The 26,558-nt window shown below is 36.7% G+C and overlaps 1 pseudogene; it reads right to left on the bottom strand.

Annotated features, from left to right (window-relative positions):
• Nucleotides 1-26,558, bottom strand: part of LOC109050726 — a 96,751-nt pseudogene that overhangs the window by 26,895 nt on the left and 43,298 nt on the right.

The raw sequence follows: 26,558 nt of genomic DNA, 5'->3' as shown, positions 1-26,558 counted from the left end.
TGACATCAGGTGGTTCAGCTGTAATGCTGTAATTTTGTTGTTGAGTAAAAAATGACAGAATTTTCATTTTTGGGTGAACCATCCCTTTAAATGATCTGTGACTGAGGGTTTTTTTAGGGAGGATTCAGCTCAGTTAATTTAATGTAATACTGCACCTCCGTGTCGGCAGCCTTCATGACACCAACTGTGTTTATAGGGAATTAGCTGACTAATGTTCTGAAAATAATGTGACTATTAATAATAACAAATAAATGACACATAAAATATGATTTTTACTTTATAATTCTAAAATTGCTTTTGAATTAATACAAAAATCATCAACACATTTTAATGAGACTTGATATGACTTGGTTTTAATAAATAGTATTTTTATTAAGAACAGTTCACTCAGAAATGAAAATTCTGTGACCATTTACTGTAACAAAATTTAATGGATATGGAGTGTTTGAAAAAGTAAATTGAATTTGAGTTAATTTGTGGGTGAACTGTCCAATTAAAGCAACAGTTCACCCAAAAATGAAACTTCTGTCATCTATACTCACCCTCCAAACCTGTATGTTTTCTTCTTCTGTTGAACACACAAAAAAGATATTCTGAACAATGTTGGTAACCATACAGTTGACGTAGCCATTGACTTCCATAGTATTTTTCATACTGTGGAAGTCAATGACTACTGTCAACTGTTTGGTTACAAAAACTCTTCAAAATGTCTTCTTTTGTGTTCAACATCTAAAGGAAATTCATTCAGGCTTGGAACATCTTCAGGGTGAGTAAATCATGACAGAAGTTCCATTTTTATGTGGACTATGCCTTTAATATAAAAAGCAAACAAAAATATTATGGTACTAGTTTGTTGATAATATCAGGTAAATGGTGTTTCATTTGCCTTCAACTTCGTAAACATCAAATGTAGCATGAATTTGCAGTATATTTGACTAAACGTCCTGCCAAGAGGGGACTTTGTCTTCTCATTTCAGAAGACCACCACACGTCACTGGTCTAGAGGGAGGCAGTCATGGCTGTTATGAGTCTAGAAGTAATTACAGTGTTTGCCCACCAGCACTGGATTATTTTAATGCATCATCAACACAGGGGCGACAATAATCTGCAGAGGGATTTATAACGCATGAGGTGTTATGACATCATGATATTAGTTAACCTAAACAGGATTAACCGAACACAGATCGAATCATACTTTGGTCTCGTGTCTTGTATTCAGAGCCACCCACAGTGCAATCTTTATACATGAAAGTGGATGTGGGCTGTGGAAGTGTGTATAGGTTTTTCTAAAAGTAAGTGTGTGTTTATGTATGCATTTTTAATTAAAGCAAGTTAGAGGCTCCTGGGTGAACCAGAGATTAATTACCTTTACTTACACAGGACACCATGTAATGATCAAACCCCTTCCCCAGGGAAGCCTGTGGGCCTTGTAACACCGCGATACACCACCAACACTCACACACTCTAATGGATAGACCTAAAACACACACTGATACATAGACACACGCACTTCCTCTCTGTGTAAAGGCACACAAAAACACACCTTTGGGAATTGAGCTGCGTTGAAGCTTTAAAGCCAAATATTTTGAAACGGCAGACTGTTCATTTTGAATATTTTGTATTCTATAAGTGTGAGAAAGCAAAAAATAAATGGAGACAGAAAGGAAGTGTGTGACAGTGAGGAGAGAATGGAGAGATAGACAGAGAAAGAAGACAGAGAGAGAAAGACAGCTTGCAAGACCGAAGGGGCTCACCAGTGTACAACTGATATCTTGACCTAGTTCTGAAGAGTTATTGTCAGGGTCTTTCAGCAATGCCCAAAAGCATAATAAAAATGTCCACAACCACCTTATTAAACTTTCTGGGCATCAGGTCTACTGGCCACCCAGTGAACCTGAGAGCGGCAGCCTGAGGGGCTACAATTAACTGAAGTGGAGAATAAAAGCCTGGCAGCTTCACAAGCCTTAAGCACCTCAGAGGAGTCAAAGCATCAGAGAGACAAGCCACACAATCACACATGCAAGCGAAAACACAAACATCATAACACACCAACAAATAAGGAAGAATGTAATATCTTCAAGATTGGGAAGACCATATACTGTATGGTTTAGTCAATACAAAAATAATCAAAATAAATACTTACATATTTTAGACAGTAGACATTTATAATATAACAATTCTAAATAAAAAAAAATATTTCATATATAAAATTAATTTATTATTAATTTACATGTAAAATTTATGCATGTATGGCTGTAAAAATGCTACTGTAAAAACCTGATAATTGTGTATGGCAAAGTTTCCTCAGACAGTTAAAAAACTGTAATACATCTAATGGGAGAAGAAGTGAATATTTGCTACATTAAAATTATTTTATGATTTTTTTCTGTAAATTTTATTTTAATCTGTAAAACCACAGTTGCTGTTTTAACTGTTTTACTGTAAATTTCACTGAATTGTTTACCGTGTAATATATTAATTATAAAGATTTAAAAGGCATATGATTCAGTAACTTTTCAACTTCATTATTTTTACATTTTACAATAATAAAAGGCTGTATCTATTTAAAAAAAAAAACATGTTAAAAACAAAATAAGAACTTGGAAAATCAATAGGATGTAAAATTCTAAAGGAATTTAGATCATCGATAATTTATGTAGATTCGAAATATCTATAAAATTGTAAATCTATAAAAAACTACACAACAATAAAAATCAAGATTCAGAACAATAGAACCATTAAATTAAATTCATCTTAATCATTAAAATTCAAGCACAATTCGATAAATATATATATATATTTAGCAAAAAATAACCCACACATGTCCTTGCAATCAATTTATCTGAGATAAGTACTGTACATGTAACCTCATTTAATCTCGCTCTCAACCTTTACAGGGTACATGTATCTTGCCTAACCTTCTCCAACCACGCCAAAACCTTCAGCTGACCTTCAGAGGAAGCCCTTGAGGCTGTCTCAGGCCCTTAACCATCACAGATCATGACCCATCCAGCTGAAAAGCCCTCCATCATCGCTGACAGATCCACCGCAGAGCATGGTGGGTGTTCCAGAATGATAATATAGAATCTTGGAATGCCATTTAAATCGTCTCCATTATGGTGGAAACGGATCATTAGAGTCCTCGAGGGGTTACAGGGTCCGGTGCTTCTCATTCAGCCCACCTCATAACGCTGTCATTCAAAAATCTTCCTGTGTGTGCACGCATATGTGAGGTCCCAGGTGTGCACTGCAGGTGAACCTGCACTCCCATAGGACTTTAAACAAAAAACTGTTTTCTCCATTTTGTATTTACGGCTACTTTTTCTCCATCTTTTCTGTGTTCTCCAGTGTTCATAAGATATTAGTGTCCTTATCTCCTCATCATCCAATTCAAAAATCCACTTCAGCGACTCTAAAGGCTAGTCTAACACATCCGCCTAATTACGCAAATACAACCATCTTGTTCTACCAGATACTATGCCTGCTGGGTAATTGTTTTAAATCCACCATTCACAAATAACATAAGTGTTTTTTCCCCACTTAATTACTTGTTTCCCTCATCTAAATAAACAAAGCTTTTTGCAACAACACAACTATATGTCTTCATAACATGCTGTCCTGGCTACATGCAGTTCCAGAAAGATTATTATAAATGTTTAATTTAATGTTTAAGTCAAACCTTAACTATAGTGTTTCATTAATAATCGATGGCACATTTGTATGCAGTGTGTTATTGACTGGTTCATGTCCAAGCTCTGTTCTGGAATTAAGTGCTCTTTTACATACATGCCTTAGAAAACAGATTCCAAATTTAGCATTGAATATATTAAAGTGTTTTTCAGAGACTGCGAAATTAGAGTGATCAGAAGAATGTTGAATGTTTCCCTGCTAACCACCCCTCAAATACTTCACACAGACAACTGTATAAAATAAGATTTCAAAAAGAAGAGAAGAATCCGTAACACTTTAGTTTAGGGAATAATTCTCACTATTAACTGATTATTGTAATGCATTTTATTAAAATATTGGCTGTTTTTTGTACATATATTGCATGACCATATTCTACTCTTTGGCCTTAAACTAATCAGATGGAAGTAACAGAAAGAAGTCATAGAAGAAAAGTGATGAATGAAGAAAGTGTAGGTTTGGGGTCATTAAGATTTTTTAATTTTTTAGAGGGAAGTCTCTTATGCCCACCAAGGCTACATTTATTTGTCAAAAATTTTACAGAAATTTTTCAGCATCATCCAGTCTTCAGTGTCACATGATCCTTCAGAAATTATTCTAATATGCTGATTTGCTGCTCAAGTAGCTGTTATTATGTTGAAAACAGTTGTGCTGCTTAATATTTGATGAAAAAATATATTGTGGAAAGATCTATATGCAGGTTTGGTCATACAGTTTTGGAACAACATGATCAATGGCGAGTAGTAAATTATAACAAAAAATTAAATGATGAATTCTAGTGCAGTTTTAATTTTTATTGTCGTTATTGTGTTTAAAATAAATTAAATCATATATAATTTAAAATGTGGGCTTTTTTTCAATAGTGTTATATTTCATTTTATTTTATGTATGATATTGTATGTCAAATTATATGCATGTCTGCACTGGAAGCTCATGTCACCAAGATAAATTCCTTGGCAATAAAATTTTTGGCCTAATATCATATATTATAAAAAACCTGCAATGAACTATACGGTACAGTATACAGTACACAACTATAACAGCCTCCTCTAAACAAGAGGAAAGGTGAGTCCAACGTCTGTTCTGTTGAAATTGGCACGTGATGAATACACTGAGGGAACCCAGCAGACATGTGCCACAACTGTTCATATTAAAGTCTGGATGAGAGGTAGATTTTAATTTGTTTACTGTTGCCTTTTCAAGATTGTCCCTGAGGTTTAACGTTTATTACATTAAAAGACGCAGTAGAGAGCCTACAATTATTGAGTCTAGGTGAGTGAAATGTAATGCTATCCAGTTTGATTAGGTAATAGATTTAACTGACGCAGGTAATGATTGCTGATATGTCAACAGTGTTTGTGGGAAAATTGTAAAGCTTTATGCTAAATGTTCCCTGGATCAATGAGCAAAAACCCAAAAGTGTTACGATTATCCTCCTCTTCCATGTTTGCATATGCCTAGAGTTAATCAAAGGAGGGGACAGGCAGACAGAAAGAAGGGGTGAAAACTAGACACAGAAAAAGAGAGAGCGAGAGAGAGAGAGAGAGATAAGAGAGAGAGAGAGAGAGAGGCCGGGCTCCCACTGTTGTTCCATTCGGCTTCCTAATCCTGCTCTGCCTCGAGCATTCAATTAACTCCTCACCAGCAGATCAAATGACTGGCTAAAAGAGAGTGTGACCGAGCCTAAACGCTAATTAATACTTAGGAATCAATGCCCCTCAATACTAAATGTCAAATAACAGTACAAGAGAGAACAGAGCAGTTCAGATGAAAAGCTCACTTTTGTATTACGATGGATATTTATGTTTTCTAAGATGAAAATAACAGCCGGCCCGGTACAGGGACATGTGGGCGCAGGCTGAATGTCAGAGGAGACATAATGGGGAAAGAAAAGTGAAAGGTGCCTTCAGCGACGGAGCTCCAGCAGACCCACATTACCAATAATGCACTCTCTTTTTCTCTTTTGTTATCCATTTGTCACTCTCGCTCGTTCTTTCTGCAGGAGGTGTTATAGGTACAGTACGGCTATAATAGAATGCTGCTCAATCTAGGACTCACTTTACACCTGGTATTAGGTCCAAATCGGCTGATCCAATCACAAATGGTCAGGTGAGACGGATCAGATGCCCCTTGGTAGTAACACACCTTTAGTATAGGGACCAATTCTCTCTATTTAACAGTTGCTTATTAGGATGCCTATTATTAACATATTGGCTGTTTATTAGTGTTTTTAAAGAAGGCACATATTCTGCATGACCATATTCTACATCCCTAATCCTACCCAATACCTAAACTTAAAGGGATACTCCACCCCAAAATGAACATTTTGTCATTAATCACTTACCCCCATGTTGTTTCCAAGCCCGTAAAAAAGCTTTGTTCGTCTTCAGAACACAATTTAAGATATTTTGGATGAAAAACCTGGAGGTTTGTGAGACTGTCCCATAGACTGCCAAATAAATAACAGTGTCAAGGTCCAGGAAAGGTATGAAAGTCGTCATCAGAACCTACTCCATCTGCCATCAGATGTGCAATCTGGTTTATATACACTTTTATATAACACTTTTTGTAAGCGAAGAAAACAAAAATAACAACTTCATTCAACAATTCCTTTGTCAACGGTCTCCTCTGTGTCCTCTTCAATTCTGTATCATCCGCGCCACAAGGATGAGCTGTTGCACGTGTATTTAGCTTTGATTTGAAACAAAACAGTGCCTCCTCATGGCGCGGATGATACAGAAGAGCATATGACAGCATATGGTGATATGAAGAGACAAAGAGGAGACTGTTTGATCATGGAGTTTTCTTTCGCTTACAAAAAGTGTTCCCGTCACTTCATATAACACCAAGATTGCACATCTGATGGCAGATGGAGTGTTTTCTGACGACGACTTTCATACCTTTCATGACCTTTGACACTGTTTATTTTACTCTGCAGTCTATTGGGACAGTCACAGCCCTCCCGGTTTTCATCCAAAAATCTCTAAATTGTGTTTCGAAGACTAACAAAAGCGTTTATGGGTTTGGAATGACATGGGGGGTAAGTGATTTATGACAAAATTTTTTCATTTTGGGGTGGAGTATCCCTTTAACAACTACCTTATTAACTTTTCATAAGCAGCAAATAAGGAGTTTTACTGAGGCACAAAATCATAGTTAACGGTTTTGTTAATAGTGAGAATTGGACCTTCCATAAAACCTACAGCGTTAAATAAATATGATTATTGTTAAATGTTTTTTGTTATTGTGTAAAATGCTGCAAAATGAGTACTGTTAAAAGTTTTAGGCTCTTGTGTAAAATGCTGCAAAATGGTTGATTTATGTATAATATCTGCCAAATGTTTTGTGTGACCATTTCTTTGTGTTTAAAGCAGTTTTTTGCTGCTAGGTGCACTTGCGCATAGTTTTTCAGGTAGCTTTGCAGTGAGGTCTCTTGAAAGCATCTTGGAGACATTGCTACAGTTCTTCTTGATTTAATCTCAGTTTGTTCTGTTTCTTCATGTCATTCCAGACAGACTGATGATGATGATGATCAGATCAGATCTCTGTGTGGAGCACTGGCTGTTGTCAGAAATAAACCTCACTGGATATCACAATTAATGGCAAATGAATTGTTTGGAATGTAAAACTGATATTTCCTACTGACACACTACAGCAAAAGATAGATAATAACTGATTTAAAACCACTTTTTTTTAGCTGGTGAAAATACTACTGTTTTCTAATAATTTGGGCCATTACTGTATGTACTCCCAAAGGATTGATGATGTGAAGAGTCAGGTGGTTAAAATAAATTTTACAGTGACGCTGCAGTACAACTCCCACCTTTCATTGTGTTCCCATCCTTTACTGGCGACTGCTGGCTGAGTTTTAAATACCCAGATGTACGCACTTTCATTTGGACACACCTTGTGCCTCTGATCCAATCTGTAAGTATGATTATTGTCATACGATGTTTTTTACCAAGTGTTCAAATGCATAGTTTTGTGCTTTATATGTTGTACACCCAATGCACCTCCAAAGCAAAATTAGAACCTCTAAAAACAGCATAAGGTTTTTTTGTTTGTTTTGTTTGTTTTTTTTACCAGTAATGGCTATATTAATCAATATTGCTAATATGATTCTGAAATTTTATCAAATTGATTTTTTCAATTAACCTATATTTATATATGTTGAAGACAAACATGATGTTTTAGCATAATAGTTAACTGAAAGCTGACTAAACCCAAAACTTAAATTGTAAATAAAAACAGGAAATCTTCTCCAAACAAACCTTATACACCACCATTCAAAACTTAGGGGCTGGTACGATTTTTTTTTTAAATGTTTATGAAAGAAGTCTCTTATGCTCACCAAAGCTTGCTTTTTTTGTTTAAAAATGCAGTGAAACCAATAATATTGTGAAAGATCGCAACAAAATATAATGAATGTTTTCTCAATTAAAATATCACTTTTAAATGTCATTTGTTTCCTGCGGTGTAATAGCTGAATTTTCCTGCTCCTTTTTTCTTCAATGTCAAACAATCCTTCAAAACTCAATCTAATATGCTGATTTGCTGCTCACTAAAAACATTTCTTACTTTTTTAAATGTTGAAAATGCTTGGGAACCATGATGTTGTTTTTCAGGATTCTTTGATGAATATAGACCTGCAAAAGAACAGCATTTATTTATAAACAGAAATCTTTTGTAACAATAATAAATGTCTATACTGATACTTTTTACTGAATAAAAAATAAATAAAACTTACTGATTCCCAAACTTTTGAACAGTACTGTATGTCACAATCACCAGGAAAAATCCGGGATAAAATGTTATCATGAAGTAGTATCCCAAAGTGCTGTATAGATGGATTTTCCCATTAACGCAAGTGGTAATGTAAGATCTGTCTCCTACTGTACCTACAGCATCTAACAGCAACCATGGTGTGTTATGTGTGCGTGTACAGTATGTTTGTGCACACCCGTCTAGGCTCTTTACCCTTTTCAAACCTCCATTAGTTTCGGGAAACCCTCCTGAGACAGCTGTTGCAAGTGTGTGTAATGCTGGCAAACTGCCTGTGTACGTGTGGTGATTGCAGACCCCAGATTGTCAGTGGTTTGAACCCCCTGGCACCCCACTAAGCCTGACTCACCTCAGCACCTCGTTGGGGTTTCCTGACTTGCTGCCTTTCTTGTCAGGTGTGTGCCGTGGCATCCAGACTTAAGCAGCATGTGAGGACCCCGATCCAGCATCATTTGTGGAGGTTCCATGGCGATTATGGCTACATGCATCCCGCACAATCGAGCCTCCAGTCCATAGTCCCACTCATCGTAGGAAACAGAGATCAAACCTGAGACACAGGAAGTGTAAATTCAGTAAATACAATCATCTGAAATATACAGTATGTGTAGTTTTTGTAGCTAAATATTTCTATAGTTTTATTTATTTTTATTTATTTAGTCCCGCACTTAAATGTAAACTGTTATTTCGATTAGGATTAGGTTTAGGGTTAGGGTTTCTTTCAAATTAGCAATATTTCTCATTTTAAATTTACATTTCTTAGGTTTAAGTTTCATCTAATTTTTAAGTAATACTTAATACTAAATACTGATGGCCAAAAATAAAAATTCTATACAATGTAGTCACAAGATAATCAACTAAAAACTTCACCACAGTACAATCAATCGTTTGAAATGAAGTGATTTTAGACACTACAGCATAATAATGTACAGTATGAAAAATGTATATTATTTCGAGATTTTACAAAGATTAGGTGTTCGATCATCTGAAATATTTCGATACACTGACAAAAATGGTTTAAACTCTATTTTCAGTCAGTTGCTAATAAATTTCACAAACAATAACAAAGAAATAGCATGCAACACTGAGATTATATTACATTATTTTATTTTGAAGAAAATTGTATTATAATATTTATACAACATATATATATATATATATATATATTATATATATATATATATATATAATATATATTATATATATATCTATAATAATTTATATTTCTTCTTACCTGTTGGAAAGACGCTGGGGTAACATTATCTGCATCCCCTGTCACCAGAGATGGTACGATCCAGGTGTAACCATAACCAGTGAGGCCGACAGAATGTGCCACCTCGAAAATGGTCATGGCTTCTTCTTTAGTGCAGTACAGTAGTATAACAGGACTTTGGAGCTTCTTCATCTGGTTCTGGATCTTTGAGTCGCCATCATCTACTGACATGTCCAACAGCAGCACCTCCTCCAGCTCCCAGCCAACAAAACTGTTCTCGACAGTACTCCGGATCTGGATGAAGGCAAAACAGACAAAGAAAGATGAAAAAAGGCATGTCCTATAACACCCTCCTGCTGCCTCCAGCTGTTTTTGCTTTTGTTCTTTAGATATAAAGAGAAGAGAGAGTTTAAAAAGAAAACTGACAAAAAAAAGACAACAAGAGAGAGAAAGGGAAAGCTAAATTTTTATTTAAAGGAATAAATGAAAACACTAATCATAAAAAGTGAAATTCCCATCATGCACTTCATCCAGATACCTTTCTTTTTTTTTTTTTTTTTGATCTCTATGATTTGTAAAGAAGCAGACCTAACCCACATTTCATAATGCACAGAACTGCTCTGCTCTGTCTGAGGAGACAGAGAGAAATTCAACTGCATTTCCTCATAACAAATTGTTCAAACACGAGTCCACAGAGATGCTTTCCATTATAATCTACTGCAGTCAGAACTAGAGGAAGATGAAATTATCGTACCCACAATTCTGATGATGCATATTTCTGTATCGCCCAATATTTCCAGCCAATTTGACAGACTTGCAAATTGCACTGACAGTATCATTACACACATGCAGTCAAGTGTAGTGTGAGCATCCGGTACCACGGGGTAAATCTACAAAAATGACTGTGATGGTCCCTGGTACACTAATACTCTGACATTTCAATTCCACTGTACTGAAAGATCACTATATTTATATATGAGATATTTTTGTTTTATTTATATACTATATAATAATATTAATAACAGTAAAATGTACTTAGAAATTAATTTTAATTGAGGTTTTATTCAATTTTATTATTTTTTATTTAGTTTTTAGTAATTTTTTCTGTTCTTAGTCATTTGTATTCGTTTTTTTGTTTGTTTGTTTTTTTTTCACCATACAGCGTAATTCTTTTTTTTTTTTTAAGTTTCTTACATTTGTTAAAAGGACAGTTCACATTTTTGTGATCATTTACTCAATGCCATGTTCTCCGCCATTTCAACACAAAAAAGAAGATATTTTGATATGTTGGTAACATATCTATGGTCATTTACAAAGCGTAAAGTATGAGAATAAAATAGCATAGGTACTGCGGCAACTCAGGATATTGCAAAAGATGAAGGGGCACAAATAGGAGGCACAAGAAAAACAGATGTCACTGAGGCTGGAGAGGAGAGTATCAGCACTGGACACAATTTGTTCAAGCTTTTGGAATCGCCTGAACCATTGTTCCTCCCCCAGCAGACAGCAACACAAAGCCTGGCACTGGTCTCACTGGTAGAGCATCTAACACCTGCCTGCTATACACCTGCAAGAACATCAAGAGCCTGCTGCATGAGCCTCCTCAATAAGCAGAGCATCCTCTGGATGTCTGCTGGGCTCTGCTTGCATTGCCCTGAGGTTGCTCCTGATTTGGAGTATTACTGAAAGTACAGTAGAGATCAAACAATCCTGACCATTGCACTGTGTATTTAAGAACTTTATCCACAACACTGTGGGCCAAACATAAATTTAGGAGATCTGTGACAACAGTAAGTTGCAGCCATTGTTTCCCAGTTGAGGCAAAATACAGTATATATTTCTACACTGACTCAACGCATTTCTAAAGCAGTGATATTTTAGTATTATTTATATGCTATTACACTTTTTATTAACAATTATTAATTATTTTTATATTTTCAGTTTATTTAAATTTTATTTTATTTTTAATGCATTTTTTATGTTGATTTTTTAAATATACATTTTAGTTTAGTTCGTTTTTAGTTTAGTTTTATTTTCTTCCATTTAAAATTAAAATTTTATTTCACCTCTTTTTTAATCAACAAAATGTTTTAAATAGTTCTAGTTTTAGTTAACAATAATAACCTTGTTCTATAAAAGGCTGTTTTGCTTGCATGAATAAAAAGGGTCAACACTACTATTATAGGGCTTGTATACAAGGCTAAAGGCACATACTGTGAGAGGCGTGTGATGAATGAACAGAAAGATGGTTACAGGGAAAATTCCACTAGTCATCATTTACTCAACCTCATGTCATCTTGTGTGCAGACTCTTTTCTGTTGCCACATGGGTTAAAAATTACATAAGGGTTAGTAAATGATGACGATTTAATTTTTGAGTGAACTATGCCTTGAAATAAGACAATAAGACTAAAATTGGAGTGAAAATAGAAAAAGAGGAAAGCAGCATTAGTTCCTATAGGAGCGACGCATAGTGAAAGTAGAGGAGAGGACGGGTGTATTAGTTTTGACAAAAGCACTAGCATACAGAAGTTAGAGGAGAGGAAGAGAGCATTAGTGGAAACAGGAGCATTGGCAAACTCCTGATGATGAAAGAGACTCGAACCGCAGCGGCTGGCGCCCCAGCGGGAGTTAGAACCTCGGTATTAGGGTGTGAATCGAACCAGCTAGAGTTTCCAGAATTGGGGGCAGTGAAGCAAACAGCAGTCTGGGGTTTCACGAGATCCCCATCTCAATTTGACCAAATTGGTGTAGCTCTGGATAGGTGAGTGTTTATACACCCTGATGTTGCATTTCAGTGATTCGATAAACAAGAGCAGGTTCTGAATGGATTGTTTGGTGGGATTATGAACATGAGCCATTTAAACTGAGATGTGTTTCTTTCAACCACTCAAAACTCATTTGAAATCACCTCGCAAGCCCTGGTAAAAACCCTAGCAAGCACATAGCAACATGCTAAAAACACGAAGAACATCTTAGCAAGCATATTGCAATGCTTTTCTGCACCACTCCAAATTCCTTCAGAAATAACTTTAAAATAATAAATAAATGTAATAACAACTACAACAATACACATATATACAATACTGTTCAAAAGTGCACAAAAAAAGTCTTTTTTTTAAGAAAGTAATATTTTTATGTAGCAGGGAACACATTATATTGATCAAAAGTGGCAGCAAAGATTTGTATAGACACTTGTTACAAAAAAAAAATTTATTATTTCAACTAAATGCTGTTCTTTCTATTCAAGAATTCTGAGAAGAAGAAAAAAATGAATGTATCACGGTTTCCCACAAAAATAGTAAGCAACTCAGCTGTTTTCCACAAAAAATAATAATAATAATAATACATATTTTAATATTTTCCAATATTGATTAAAAAAATGATAAAATCACATTTACATTTTAATTTTTTTTAAATATTATTTCACAATATCACTGTTTTTACTGTATGTTTTAACAAATGAATGCAGCCTTGGACAAACTTTTTGAACGTAATATGTAAAATATATAAAATTGTGTATATGTAAATATATATTTAGCTAACATATAAAACTATGTTTGATGAGTTCCTGCAGTCTTCTAAGCTTAGTATGAAATAACACCTGAACTGACATCAGAACTTAAATCATAAACATGCATTGGGTTTTTGGATGAAGACCTAAAACTTGACCTGATATATAGTGTATTACTTCTACACCTGCTTAAATTAACGGTTAAACAGAAAATTAAAATGGAATCGAATTGAGAAAAAAATTAATAGCTTCAACTCACCCGATTGACAAAGTCCTGGTATCCAGGGTAGTAGGGGTGGTGACAATGGAGAATATGTACCAGTCATATTCCTCCATTATGTTCAGCATGACAGAGGCCTGCTGCTCTATAGAGGGCCCAAACTGGAAGAACATGGAATGGTCATCCTGCAAGAAACAAAAATACACGCATGCATGAGAACAGAAGAATTAAGGCGAATCACATTATAGTTCATACTGGTTTTCAACAGTACATACAGTATGTCAAAGAGAGAGATGAGAATATGCTAGCTCAATCATTTTTCTTGTATTCATCTTGCCTCCAGCCCATTACAAAGACAAAGTGACAAATCCAAGGTTAAGTATAATTTTTTTCTTTTCACCAAAGTTTGGATAAAGGAAACAAGGATCAGGAGAAAGAGGGTAGAGAAATATGAACCGCAGTTTGCCCAGATCTAACATCTGCTGCAACAAAGCCTGTGAACATCTAAATGACCACTTCACTCCTGAAACAAAATCCCAGGCAGTTCACATGTCAAAATAAAATGTCTATAGTACATTGGTGATGAATGATTTCAAATGTTTATAATAAGCACGTTAATGAACTCTTCACATCTAGTATGCTACACTGATGCGAGTGTGTGTTTGTATAAGCAGTCAGTAGCAAATTAGCCAAAGCACTTTAAAGCTATGCACACATGTATGACAATGCACATGAATGCATGCACACTGATGTATAACTCTGTACATGCCTGTAAATGATTGTTTTGTGTGTGCACTCATGTGTGAAGTCGGTCGTGGGCGTTTGCCATGTTAGTCATGCCGCATGGCAAAATCTCACAGTCTCTCTCTCTTTCAGGTCTCCACGCTCTACTCAACATCAAAGCCACTCCCCTGGGGTCCGAGATGGACTGATCCGTTACCTTGATTCGGCTTTAATGAGGTAACAACAATGATGGGACTGCGGGGAGGGGGTTAGCTTGTTAATCTAACGGCTGTAGTATAGTATTTTACGTATGTGTTTATATATATTCTTGTTTTGTGGATTCTCACTAAATGTTTAATGTGTGCGTGATTCGCAAGTGTGTATGTGTGTGTCTTTGCCTCTCTTTAATTTTCTGACTTCTATTCATTTACGTGCCCCAAATATTAATTTCCTGTATTAATTCTTCCTCTTCCCTTTTGGAGTTGATCCCATCAGGAGAGGTGGGACTCCAGTCATGGGGTCAGTAAGATTTCTTTTTCTCTTTTTCAGAAAGAAATTAGCTCTTTTACTCAGAAAGCAAGAATTAAAGTGATCAAAAAATGACAGTTAGGAAGAAAAAAAATAATAAATCAAATATATATATATATATATATATATAGATATATATATATATATATATATCTATTTCAAATAAATGCTGTTCTTTCTATTCATTAAAGAAACCTGCAAAATGTGATAGAAATGTGTATCATGGTTTCCATAAAAAAATTATACAGCACAACTGTTTTTAACATTGGGAAGAAAAATAAATGTTTCTTACGAGCACTAAAATTCAGTTTTGCCATCACACGAATAAATGACATTTATATATTAAATATATATACACACACATACACACACACACACACACACACACACACACACACACACACACACACACACACACATATATATATATATATATATATATATATACATAAAATAGAAACCCATTCTTGTAAAATATAATATAATATCTATCAGTTTTGTCAGTTTAACATGTTAATTAATTAGTTATTGTAAAAGGCAGTATTCATTAGTTATTGGGACTATCATTTCAATAAATAATTGTTTCTTATTTCCATATTAAGGGGTCATCAGATGCCCATTTTCCACAAGTTGATATGATTCTTTATGGTCTTAATTAAAAGTCTATAACATACTTTGTTTAAAATCTCTCAATGGTAATGTAAAACAACACCCTTTTTTACCTTGTCAAAATCAACTCTGCAGACATCAACTCATTCTGCTGCATGTTGCTTTAAATGCTAATGAGCTCTGCTCACCCCGCCCCTCTCTTCTGTGGCGTGAGGAGCCATGCTCTGAGAGACTTGTTTACTTTAGCCACGTCTAACTATGAGACTTGCTAACTAGCACATTATTAGGAAAGGTGATTGCAAAGATTAATAAAAAAAAAACCTTATACTCACTTCTGCTGTAAGTGAAGCTGGATCATGAGTGATTTGCGCGAACATATACGCATTTAGGTAGATCGGAGGCAGTGGCTGAGCTAGAGTTTTATACATGGGGTGGCCAGTGGGGTGGCTAAGGCTTATTCAGGGTGTCCATAGACCATGACAGAAAATCAGTGCCAACCTGGCATTAAAAAGGCATGAACAAATCCTACGATTGCTGATTACTTCACATTACCCCACATTAGCCACTGATCGGGGGACACATTCCTTTTAAAGACAAAAGTAATCCACTGCATCTTCAGCGGCTCAGATTTCCGGAGTAAATGACGACTGCTATGTTCATTATTACATCCATCATCAACAAAACACCTCAATCGCTATGAAGACATTCTTGTCTACTCCTGCTCCGGCGTCGAAACAATGGTGATCTGACTATTACAGTTTACTCAGGGATGGTCTAATGTAAGACGGCCATGTCAATCAACTATCTTGGGAGCGGCTTTTGTTCATTTGATGTCACACAGACAAGAAGCTGAGAATGGCCTGATTTGAAAAAGGGGAAATTATTTTTAGGGATTAAATAAAAACCACTGGGCGAATTTTATCATTATAGGGTAGATGTGTACACACACTGTCAACACACATTTATGTTCAAACAACATCTAAAAGTGAATTTAGCATCCGATGACCCCTTTAATATAAAAAAATGCTTTAATACCCATTTAAAATTCATTTATCTAACATTATTTATACTATTGCAATTGCAGTGTAAATGCATTCATGCCACCTCTGAGCTGCAATACATCATCTGTAAAAATACCTAATACCAATTCAGATGCAGCTTCTGAAAAAAAAAGAAAAATCATCCAACCAATCCTCTTTAAAAAATAATAATAATAAATTGCAACAATATACAAGCCTTATATGCGCATTACATTTGTTTTCTGGGATCACCTTGTAGTTTCATGACACTGAGCAACTCTTGTAATGTCACAATAGACTGTATAAATACAATATAATAAAATAATAATAATACAGTTTATAATTCTATTTCATCCCAAACACCAACAACAGCAGTTTACACTTCAGATACACCACTGTGTTGAACATGTGAAATGATGCACATGGCCTCCCATTTCAACTTTACATTTAACACACACATAATATATAGGATACCATGTGTCAGATTTGTTTTTTCCGGATCATTCCTCTCTAATCCGTCGTTCTACACTTCTGCTCCTCACCCCCTCCCTGTCATCAATCTCCCTCGCTCCGCTCCTCCTCTTCATCCGTTCTGAGTCTATTCATCTCAAAATGAGCGATCACAGACACATGCACTCTACATCCCATTCCTCTATCGCCAGTTTAGCACAATGGAGAGGCCAACCTAGTCATCCACTACCCAATACAGCCCTGCACGAGCAGCAGGGAACTAAGCCAGACCTTACATTACTATCCTCTCACTACTTTCCTCCCTTCCTCTTCAATAATAGAGACTAGTGTCCTGCAGAGGCAGTTTATAAGCAAAGTATCTTTAATATTCGAATGAGAGGCAGAGGCATAAAATAAGTTTCCCACTAACTCTTGACTGCTGGGAGGGGATAACAGCTAAGCTCTTGCCATCAACAATACCGTGCCAGAACAGCATGTCATTAAGAGAGGAAGGGGAGCGATTGAGATGCGTCGAGGAGAGAATGCATCTAAATTCAAGTGATTCATCAGTTGATCTACCACGATGGATCAAGTATCAGACTGACTGGAAATAAGAGGCACTTAGCAGCCAGAAAGATGTCTCTGTGTTGCTTCAAGAGAGCAACCATATTTGTTTTGTTTTATTTTCTTTCTTTTACATTCAGTTATTTATAATAATTAGCATTTAAACATTTTATTATTCCGTTTAATCAATTATAATAATTGTAGACCCCTTTTATTGATTCATTCATTAATCAGTCATTTTATATTATATTATACTATTATATTTTATATTTGTTTTCAAACTGTTCATTTAATGGTTTTGTGGTTTCCAGGAATATTTGTCTTCACGAGTAAGACAGTAAGAGAATGTCTCCATTTCACAGTTTTTAATGCCATAGGATGATGTTCTGAAGCAGTAATTTTCCATTGCTATAGGTGGGATTTGTTGGATTTGTGCTGGTCAGATGAAGTTTGACTAAGCATTAAAGCATACGTAACTACTGTAAGATTATCATCATTACTCATCTCCTGCTTTCTCTTCCCTGCTTTCTCGCGACTGCCTTTTGCCCTGATAGAAGACTGTTAATACTGTTTTTGGTACTAGATAAAATGCAGTGAAACACTGATTTTTGGTACCAGACAATACTATATATTAATCACTGATACTTAAAGAAACAAAAAATGTGCATGTTGTCATAAGAACAACCAGTCAGCAAACCCCACAGTTAGTTTTTAAGCTGTGTGTGTTTGACTCGCCAAAATAAATCAAACTCATTAGAATAATTTGTTTGGGAATCAGACTACGCTGGCTGCACTGTATGTTTTTGATTCACTCAAAAGAACTAGCTCATAAAAGTCATCATTTGTTCTGTAAAAGTAATGTCAATATTCATAATTTTTACTTTACAACTGATAAATATGATTATTCTGACATGGCGCACTGTTAAGGATACACCTGCTTCTGTTCATAGCCTGACATATTCCAATCAATGTTCTTTTCCTGAAATGCGTTAAATTAAAATAAAGGCTTTTTAAGGTTTGTATCAGAATAGTACCTTGGACAATCATTTTTCTATATTGAAACTCAACAGAGAGCACCTTCTGTGATTTTCTACAACAATAGAAAGAGGCCCTTCTAGCAAGTAGTGCTCTAAAATCTATTTCTTAACACAGACTCAGAGATAGGTTTGAATAATAAAAATTAGATGAGAAAAAGAACAGACACAGTAAGAGAAAGTAGAAAGAGAGAAATTAAAAGGAGGAGAGAAAGAGAGAGCGAGATAAAATGAGTCTGAGAGTCAAGAGTCCAGAATTCTTAATTTGACTTCACTGTATCTTCTGGGTAAAGTTGATGTACCATTACCTCCATCGCTAAAGACAGCTTCTCTCCTCTACAACTGTGTTGACAACATAGTTTAGATTAAACTCTCCAGAACACCAGTGGCATTAGCACAACCAAACGGAGCTCGTGCTGAACCGCAGAGAGGGAGACAGAGACTCGCTCTCCAGAAGGTCACTCGCAGCATTAACAGACTCTACTGCTGCTGGCTTGTTAAGCCTGGCAGCTATCACAGAGCTGTCTGACTTATAAACTACAGAAAAAAGAGCACAACCTTGATCGCAGAAGATAAAACATTTATCAAAATTAAAGGGGCCATATGATGTGATTTAAATTTTTCCGTTCACTTTGGAGTGTTACAAGCTCTTGGTGCATAAAGAAGGTCTATAAAGTTACAAAGACTGAAGTCTCAAATCTAAAGAGATATTCTTTATAAAGGTTAAGACTTGTCCACGCCCCCCTGAAACGGCTCATTCTAACACGCCCCCACATCTCTATGTCGCGATGTGGGAAGATTTGCATAACAGATTGACATACCATAACAGTATATGTTGAGGGGCTTAACATTTTCATCAGACGCTTGAAACATTCGGCCAATCACAATGCACTGGATAGCTGGCCAATCAGAGCACAACTCGCTTTTCAGAACGATGAGCTTTGTAAAAAACTATGTGTTTCAGAAGGCGGGGCATAGAGGAGAAACAATAATGTACTTTATGTGGAAAATAATGTGTTTTGTGAACCTTAAACCGCATAAACACATTTCATTACACCAAATACACAAAATAATGTTCTTTTTAGCAACGTCATATGACCCCTTTAAAGCGTACAGATACACTTGAGATCAAAGAGAAAAAAAACTATGTGAAAGAAGAAAAACAATTGCACAGAATAATTGAAAAGAGGCGTCTAAATTATGTACAAACCCCTCGACAAAATAAAATTACTGTTCACTAAAAGTGAAAGCCTTATATATAATATATGGACACTTAATGTTACAATAATAGATAGAATGATATAACCTTAGATAGTCCGACAAAACAACAGAAAGAGAGATAGAGAGACAGACAGATACATCAACGGAAGGACGGACGGACGGACAGACAGACAGATAGATAGAAAAGGACGGACGGACTGGAAGGAAGGAAGATGGATGGAAGTATCGAGATAGAACAACAGAACAATAGACAGACAGACAGACAGACAGACAGACAGACAGACAGACAGATAGATAGATAGATAGATAGATAGATAGATAGATAGATAGATAGACAGAATGAAAGACTGAATGATAGAACAAAATGATAGATAGATAGATAGATAGATAGATAGATAGATAGATAGATAGATAGATAGATAGATAGATAGATAGATAGATAGATAGATAGATAGATAGATAGATAGATAGATAGATAGATAGATAGATAGATGCACTGTAATACAGTAATACAGAGCCGAGCTTGGGTTGTACTGTAGAAAGGGATGTGATGACTCATTAGTCACGCAAGGGGTTTTAGAGAAAGAACAGAAAGAGAAGAAAGAAGGAGAGAGAGGGAAACACGAGAGACAGAGGAAGAGAGAGAAATGACAATAAAAAAAAAAGAGTCTTGTTCATAACAACCCGAGCCATCAAAGGATTAGAACGATGGTGGGCTGTCACAATTCACCCCGCTCAATCTTCTGCTTTTGTTGTGAGTGTTTCACATAATGAGGCTGATGTTTTAATAGACTTTGTGAATTATGGTGGATCTGTAAAATCAACTGAGCATCTTACTTTAATATCAGTCTGAAAAGCAACAGAGCGGCTCTAGAAGTGGCTGTTTTTGATTTGAATGAGTGTTAGAAAAGCTTTCTCTCTGAACATTGTGTCAGGGGAACATACATCTTTATCTACGTATTTGCTCAAAAGCACAAATCACTGAAACACACATAGTCCATTCTGTTGCAGAAGTAACAGCATTCTTACTCTTTCTGTATCTTATTCCTTATTTAAAAACACCTTATTTCCCCAGGCAATATGCACTATAAACAATCAATAGGCATCACTGCATGTCCAGCTGTTCATTTAGCCCAAGAGTTCTCATGCTGCTATAGCTCCAACACAAATACACATCATACTGTGTTATATTCTTTGGGCTGTGCTAGGATTATTTTCTGGTCTTGCCTTAGTGTAATACACTGCTTGTGTTTTCCTGCTTTTATGGTCCTGTATCCCAAAATCTCGCCCACAGCCTATGGCATCTCTCTGCCTGGGTCTTTCTACAGGACAGGTGCCATCTGTGTCCCTCATGTACAGTTGTGTGGGAAAAAAATAAGGTAAACAATGAATGAATAGTGGATCCTAGTGTTAAGTATGTACTTATACATATTGACACTAACATATAAATACAGTCTAAACACTAAACACACACACACACACACACACACACACACACACACACACACACCACACACACACACATACATACATACACCCATACATACATATATATATATTTGAAGATACAGCTGATGAATAATTTTCATGTTATTCTGGACCATCAACATATTGTGCTTGATCATCATATCTTATTTAAGGGCCTCTCCCTCAATCTCTAATCAAACACACACTGAATTAAATTACATGTCACATATGACGCATAATTAATGTGTAACAACCTTAATTCCCATTATACAGCCCCCTCCCGTCGGCACTCTTAAATCAAATTTTTTTAAAAAGCTTGTCTTTGATTGAAACATGGGGCTATTTTCGTCCAGCAGAGATAATTCCTATTTTTCTCCCTGTGCATCTTCTCTCCCTTTTTCTTTCACTCTGTTCTCTCTTCCTGGGGCCCTGAATTTCGAGGATAAAGCGAGAACGAATTCAGCCATAGGTGTGAGTGACGTCTAGACGCCTTGTCTCAATAGTGCCGTGAGCCCGAGGTGCATCTGCTTTAATCAACATCATGGAGGTAAACAGTACCATAAAAGCACTAAAACTCCCCTCACATTCATTTCTATTACAGCCAGAGTGGATATTGATAATGCACTAATGCGTGTGGCACGACGCCGCTACTTCTCTCTCCTGAACCGAGTTCTGTAGCCTGCATACAAGATGAATCATTGCATAAGCTGTTGAATGTAAAGCCTTTTGATGGAGATTACATTTTGTCAAAGCAACTTAGTAAACAGTGGTTTAAAAAGCCGGTCACATACCTACTTATATGTAAGGAACTAGGGCTGAAACAAGTTATTGGTAAAATCAATATTTCCAGAGAATCCACAAAAAACCTTGTCCAGTGACATCACTTTGCAAAACTAAAAAAGCAACTATGAAAAAGTGAAAAACAGTTGATGATGCATGATATATTAATTCCAAATCGGTTATTATAGTTAAGTAAATCTAGATCCACCACAAAAAATGTTATTTGTTACTTCTTGTTTGTTCAAAAAAAAAAGAAAAGAAAAGAAAAAATATATGTTAGCTAGAACATTTTCCATTTTTATTTAACTTGAAGTCCTAAAATAAATCAAACTTATAGTATAAAATTATAAAAATTAACAGGAAACATAGGAACTCAGGAAAACAGAATGACGTAAGACACCGGACAAAGGAAGGGGAGGGGGGCCAGCAGACAGAGTCCAGGGAGGTGAAGACAGAGGGGAGGAGCCAAGGAGGAAAACGGGAGGAGCCAGGGCGTATCAGACGGAGGAAGGAGGCAGGGAGACAACAGGAGGGACTTGGAGCATGTGGTGCCAGGTGGGACCCAGGCCACAGGAGGTGGAGGAGGAGACAGAGGCGCCAACGGAGAGCCGATGATCCAGGGCGACGGGGAAGATCCTGAGGGCCAAGGCAGAACATATGGCACCGACGGAACAGATGGCACCGACGCCGGTGACCGAGGTGGAGACGGGGATCCAGAAGGCCACAATGGAGCCAGAGTGACAGAGGACTGAGGAGGAACCGAAGGGATGGAAGAGCCTAACAGAACCGGAGGGCCGGAGGGACAAGGCGGAGGCAGAGGAGTGGAGTTCCAAGGCGACGGATGGTCGACAACAGACCAAGGCGGAGCCGGAGGCACAAGGAAGGCCCAGGCTTTAACGTGGGAAAAGGAGCTCTCTCTGGGCTAAACTAAGGAACAGGAGCTCCTCTCCACACTCTCTGTCCACAGCTTTCTCCCTCGTGGCGGGCATTGTAGCCGACTCTCTCACCTGGTCTGATGATGTGTGAGGCTCTGACTCTATAGCGATCCTCAGCTCTGTCGCACTCCTAGGCGATGGCTCGTCAGTCGCAACAGGCTCGGGCTCTTCATCAATGGTGAGCTCGGGCTTGAGCTCCACACAGCAGGAAGATGGTGGGCTGGGCACTGGGTCTGGCTGTGTTCTGGATCAGGTGTAGACACCAGATGATTGCCTCCCTCCAGCACACTCCGGGTAGTGTCTGGGAGGCCGACGGGGCGGTAGTAGTTGGCCCCGATCCAGAACAGGGAGTTCAGAGCAGCGTCATCCAACGCCATTAAAACGGTGCATGCTCCAAGAGGGAAAGGTCCTTGCGGGCGAGGAAGGTAAACTTTGCAGCGAGGGAAATCCATAGGGCACATAGGGAAAAACAGAAAACAAACACTGGAAAGACGCAAAAAAAATAAAACGGGGGGAGCAACGCAAATAAACTATTTTCTAGGTCCAGTGTAGTGTCACACTGCTACTGTGAGGAGCGAGGAAGCGAGGAGAAGTGGAGTAAAACACAAATAAGAGAGTCTTTAATGATCCAAATTCCAGGGAATACAGGGCACACAGGAAATACACATGGCACTAAATGACGAATAACACTGTACGAAGCTGCCAGTCAACCAGAGAGTGAGAAAAATAGAAAAAGAGAGAGCACACACACGGGATACATAACCACACCCCAAAGGGTGGGGAAAAACATACCTCAACAATTAATAAATTAAAAAACATACATCCTAGGGATGTAACACTAGACATGGGAAAACACAGGGCTTAAGTACTCAACTAAATGAGGGGATGACAAGACATGCCTGGATTCATGAAACACAATCAGAACAGGAAGAAAACCAAATAAGGGCATGTCAGACACAAGGGTGAACTAGGGAGCAAAACACAACACAGACAGTTCATATTCCTGACAGTAATCCTATTTATTTAAAAAAAGAATCAAAAACATAATACCTATATTTAAAATGAGATGTATGTGTATACATTTGTTTGTACAACTGATAAAAGGAACAATTCAAGAAATGTAAGAAATAACTGACAGATTAACTGAATAGTTGCATACTTAAACACTTTTTTTGTTAGCACAGGTCTCTGTATCAGCATAATAACATAAATGACACTCATGGATACAAACTGTTGTCTAGTTAATAACTTAGTAAGATAACACCCATGTATTAGCCATAGGCAATGGCCTAAGTTTCTATGTCAGAAACACAATGACCTCATTTTCTTTCCCCTTTTTGTTCTTTTTCAAGTTTTTCCTGCCTCAAGGCCCCTCTAAGGGAAATGAGGGCAAAGACTTTCAACCCCTCCTCACTTCTCTGATCCCTCATTCTTGCTGTTTTTTCTTCCAGAGAAAATGAGATGTGCTACCAGGCTCATTAATTGTTGACAACTTTTCTCTTCTATTATCAGTCTTTGGCTGCATCATGTCCCCCCCTTATTCGTCTTGTCACCTCACTGTCAGCCGTCTCCCTTGTTGTCTATTACCACCTCCCTCTGTCTTTCAACCTGGACTTTATCTTCTCTTTTCTCCCTTTGCTTCCCTCCTTTATGTCTCTGTTCCTTCAGGAAAGTCAATAACACGCATTCCTCCCCTCACATCTCTACCTTCTTCCCAAACCCCTCATCATTTCTATCTCTCCCCGAACAAAACCAATTGTTCTGAAGGACAACTAAGCCATTTTTCTCTGCTCTCAGTGTCTGAGAGGAAGGGAGGGAACATTTGAAACTGGTTCCCACGAATGAAGAAAATGCTGCCATTTACACGGGATACTACGTTGTACTACAATTCCTGCCCCACTGTGTATACATATGTGATTATTCACAATGCAATTGCATATTTGTGTGGAACTCTGACGTACAATGAGTGAAAAACTACTATATCAGTCATACATGAAGACTGGGAACAAAATCAAATGGATGCTATTTTTTTTTAGGGTTATTGTGTATCCGAGTTGGACTTTTGTGCAGGTAGCTATGATGAAGACAAATATCAGGATGTGGCTAATTAAATTAATGATGATAATGATGATGATGTTAATTATCACAGTGAAAATGATGATGAAACATTGGATATTGTCACCACTGTTAGTGGTGTTTGAGATTGACAAAACATGTTTTATTAGCAAGTAAAACTTGCAAATTGTTCATGTTCATATTCAATAACTCAAGGAGCAAAACAAAATAATGCCTATATTAAACAATTAGCAAAATTAATCCCCTTTTGTTTTTTCACCTGTAACCATAGTGATAGTCAGAAATTTGTGACATCAGAAATGGTGCTTTTCATTATTCCCCCTGGAAAGTTTTTTTTTTTCACAAATGACGAGACACAAAAACAGTGTTTAAGATGCCTTCTTACATGATGTGTGTGGATTCTGACCTAAAAAGTCACCATCTTTCATATTTACTTCAGTTTTACTTTAGAGGTTGGGGTGTGGAGTTGATCCCATTTTCATTCAATTTCCTTAATTTGCTAATTTTTTTTTATGCACAATGTTTAACTGATATTTCAAAGAAATTAATATTTTTATTCAGCAGGGACGCAAATTGGAAATTGATCAAAAGTAAGAGTAAAAAACATTATAACAGTAACAACAAAAGATTCTCGTTTGAAATAAATTACTGTTCTTTTTGAACTTTCTATTCAAAAATCGTGAAGAAAAAACAAAATTGTTTATCAGAGTTTTCAACATTTATAATAATAATTACCGGATGTTTCGTTGAGCAGTAAATCAGTATATTAGAATGATTTCTGAAGGGATCATGTAAACACTGAAAGACTAGAGTAACGATGCCCTGAAAAATTCAGCAATTTTAAAATATATGTAAATAAAATAGCAGTGGATTAAATAAATGCAGCCTTGGTGAGCATAAGAGACTTTTTTTTCATTACTTTAAAAAAAATCTTTCCCATCCAAAACTTTTAAAAAATGTTTTTTATATGTAAACTAAAGGCGATTGGTTAAAAGAAACTGAACACATTTTTTATGTGCCCCCCTTTATTGTGTTGATCCTTGGTCTTGAATTAGCTCCAAAAGAACATGAACCAGCTTGAAGACAAAACTTGTATGCTACAAACAAACTTAGTAGAAAGACCAAAGACATAAGAGAAAACTCTCTCTTGAGATTTCAGACATTTTGCTGCACGTTTTAGTCCCCCTTCACTTTAATTGTACCTCCCAAAATAAACACAGTGACGTTTACATAGTTTAACATCTATAGTTTTTAAAAGCCGGTTTGCCCTCCATGTCTAAACGATAAGTGTAAGGTCTCAGCCCCGTTTGCTGAGAGCGTCTGCTGCAGCAGGCCAAGAGGAGTCACTCCTGCTAAATTTAATGAGACTTCCTGCATCTCATAAAGTAGCAGCATTTTTATGCTTCTCTTGGACTCACTAAGTAGGCTTGGCCTGGCACAAAAAGAGAATACATCGCCTTTCCTTCATTAAAAAAATCCCTATCTCTCTAATTCCCTGGTCCCGCACTCTCTCTCCCCATGGCCAATTTTCAACTATTTAATCTTTTACTCTAAATTCATGTGTAATATTCCTAAATTACCAGCCATTTATTTCCGTATTAGAAACCCAAGACTTTGTTGTCTCCCGTTATAATTATCGGTCGCGGCTAATAACTCCCAAGCGCGATAATGAACTCCCAATATTTGCGCAAACTAACAATTCTAATATGCCCAAGGCCTTTTCAAGCCCCGAGTTTCACT

The sequence above is a fragment of the Cyprinus carpio genome, chromosome B1 (genome assembly GCF_018340385.1).
Source record: "Cyprinus carpio isolate SPL01 chromosome B1, ASM1834038v1, whole genome shotgun sequence".
NCBI lineage: Eukaryota > Metazoa > Chordata > Actinopteri > Cypriniformes > Cyprinidae > Cyprinus > Cyprinus carpio.
The sequence above is the reverse complement of the archived record's forward strand: the minus strand, read 5'-3'. Positions and strand labels throughout refer to the sequence as shown.